At 32.6% G+C, this 3320-nt stretch overlaps 1 non-coding gene across 1 annotated transcript; it reads right to left on the reverse strand.

Moving 5' to 3' along the window:
• Window positions 1–869: 869 nt before the first annotated feature.
• Window positions 870–942, reverse strand: TRNAA-CGC (transfer RNA alanine (anticodon CGC)). The gene has a single exon. It is a non-coding gene; the product is annotated as a tRNA-Ala (tRNA).
• Window positions 943–3320: the final 2378 nt, after the last annotated feature.

Here is a 3320-nt window from a genome sequence, read left to right on the forward strand (position 1 = left end):
ACGGCGAAGATATGTATGACGTCACAATGCCACAAGGCTATGACTAGAGATAACAAATTAATATGGGTTCTCATACGTGTATCACTCAACCTTCTTTAACGGATGCTGCCTCCATGACATCATTTTAGCAGTTGATTGATTGTGACATCAACTATATATTATCCTTTCTCTCCCCCCACGCCCCACAAAAAAAAAAAAAAAAAAAAAAAAATCTGCAAGAATTATGTCAAACTCTAAAAGCTTAATAAATTATGCCAAAGTATCACTTTCATCCATAAAAGAAGTTATTAATATTGTATATAAACTTAAATAAAATTCACTTTTAAAAATTGAAAGAGGGCAATTAAAAGCTTGTAAGAACAGAGTTAAAAATTATTATGCCCAAAGCTAGTAGGTCAAATTTTTTTGTTATAAGAAATTTGAGGGGAACATGGCCTATACCTTCCCCCCGTACCTATATACACATTAATAAGATTGTAACATTTTGATATTCAGTGAATTAATAATATAATGCAAAGACATTTTAATTCGGTCCATAAGTTATTTTTCTGACTTGAGTTTCTAACTGCATTTCACGTTCAATATTTAAAAATTTTATCTATAAAATTGATCATTATATATATATATATATATATATATTAAAAAATTAAAAAATATAAATATATATATATATATATTTTAAAAAAAGTCCGTGCTGATGAGTTACATAGATTATTTTTGTTTGTTGCTCAAGCTTCTTTAAGTTACAAAGCTGTGTCACATCATTAAAATCACTTGTCACAATATCCATACAAAAAAGAGAAGTCAAAATTTGAGAAATTTTCCAGGAATTTAACCCTTTAATCTGGGCTGTACACGTGTGACGGGCATGGAGGTGCGGGGAATCGAACCCCGTGCCTCTCGCATGCGAAGCGAGCGCTCTACCATATGAGCTACACCCCCATCACGTTGAGTGTCACCATTATATAAATTTAGACAACGATTGTTTTTTTTTTTTTTTTTTTTTGAGGATTATATGTGATTCTTTATTTATTTTTAATTAAAATATAGTTTTCCAAATTTCTAAAAGGTTTTGAAGAGTTTAACTTATATTTATTTACGACATTTAGTACTAAAAATATATATATAAAAAGAATTCGCGTGTGCTTGGAGTCAACGGCCATCAAATCTGGCATGAATCTTGAGTACTCACCACGCGACTTTCCATCACATAAAGCACGTGGCTCTTGACTCTTGGGCTTTGGTGGCTTTGGTTCTAGGTTTTATTTTCTAGGCAAATACAAAGGAAAAAGAACAAAAGAGAAATACAACATCCATCACAATAAAATAAAATACAAATGGTGAGGCAACCTAACAAATACCTCCATAACAATCAATACAGTGCCACCTAAACTTAAAGACTATTGAGAATGGGTCAAAAGTTTGGACCAACCTATTTAATACCCAAGAAATGATAAAATTATAATCTTTACATAATTATTCCACGACTTCAAGATATGTTGGGTGGGATTCACATGTATGAGTCATACTCAATATGTCTTGATCGTGGGATAATTGTGCATGAATCACTTCCCTTAATACTTGACTTCTTAGCTTCAATGAACAATGGTTTGAATTAGCATACCAAAGGCAAATTTGCCGGTTAAGATACCAAGTGTGAAAGAAATTAGCAAGCGAGTTTGGAGGCCAAAACAGTGGAAAAGAACACTATAACCAATTGGATTGGAGCTGCTTGAACATAGCACCACCGCGGTATCCATAGAAAGAGGTATCCCGATGAAAAAGGCGTAGAAGTTACCGCATCTAAGTCTGCAACATGATATGAGAGTCTTCGTATACAAAAAGAGGGTATCACCTATGGAGATCTATATGCGAAATGAAGAGCAAACTGTGATCTGATACGTCAAAACAATGTGGTTGAGGTAGAGACGTGTGTAGGACACGCGCGGGTGTGAAGACCGTCGTTGGAAGCGGAAGAGGCCAGTGATGATAGGTAGGGGCCGCATGAGTGGGGAAGGGAGGGGAAACGCAATAGATTTGAGCTTTAAAATGGAAACTTTATAAAAAAGAAAATAAGAAGAAAAAAAATAATAGAAAAATGGAAAGAAAAAAGATGAGAGACGAAAAAAGAGGAGCTCCGAAGCTCCTCCCCCCAATTGGCAGAGACAATGAGAGATCAAAAGTGAAACTTGGAAGAGGAAAATAAGAGGAACAAGAGAGATAAGATACTCTGTGGAAACTCTTGAAGGAAGTTGGGGGTTCTTTCTCGAGAGATGATAGAGGTTTTGTGTCCAAAAGTCCTTTGTGGCTTTGGTCTAGGTTATAAAAAGATGATGATCTATAAGAATCAAGTTAAATTGATTGAAAAAGAGATATACAAATGGAAAATTTCTTAGGGTATTACAAATTTTACCATACTATTTACATGCAACACAATAAGGAGGAAAAAAAATTAAACAACATAGTTTGATAGGTGAATTTAGTTGTTTAGTGAGTGATGTAACAAGCACCACTTCTCATAGCTAGCAACTTTTTACCTTCAATTGACCAGCACAACATGTATAAATTTAAATTATATTTGAACTCTATCTATTTTCCATTATGTTAATAATTAATATTGATGCTTAATGAGAAGACTTAATCAAGCTATTTGTTGGAATAATCTTACTTTCTTTATTGATATATGTTTATTTATGTATATGAACTTTATTGGACTATAATATTATTTTGATAGGACATTGCCCTATAAGTTAAGTTATGTTTATTAATTATAGTTATTATGGATAATTGAATATCAATTATTAGATTGATTGTCATTAATCTAGTTGTAAATGTGTATAAATAATACAATTTTTGTTTATAAGATATGAAATTGTATTAATTAGGTCAAACAAAGTATTGGAGTCAATGTATCTCATTTATATTAAACATGTCAAAATCGGGTTGAGGGTTTAACACATTTAATTAAACGGTTTGGATTCGGGTTGACCCATATAATTGTATACTTATGGCTCGACACGATACCACACGAATTCGGCCGATGAATATGAATTGTCACCCTTACGCAAACTAGTACATTGGTTTATAAGAAATTTATAATAAAAGATGTCGTATTCCTAGTAAGACTCGGCACTAATAGCTTATTGCATTAAATAAAAGAGAACAAAGAAAAAGAAAAAGATATACTATGTTCTTAATATTTGATTCCAGCATTGTTGATGGTAACAAGAAACTTTGCCAATTAGATCAACCCACGTATTAGTATTGTTTGTTTCCTACGCAAATTCACAGCCTTTGTGTCATTCTCAGTTTCGTAATCA

This window comes from Alnus glutinosa, chromosome 12 (assembly GCF_958979055.1).
Source record: "Alnus glutinosa chromosome 12, dhAlnGlut1.1, whole genome shotgun sequence".
In the NCBI taxonomy this organism is placed as follows: Eukaryota; Viridiplantae; Streptophyta; class Magnoliopsida; order Fagales; family Betulaceae; genus Alnus; species Alnus glutinosa.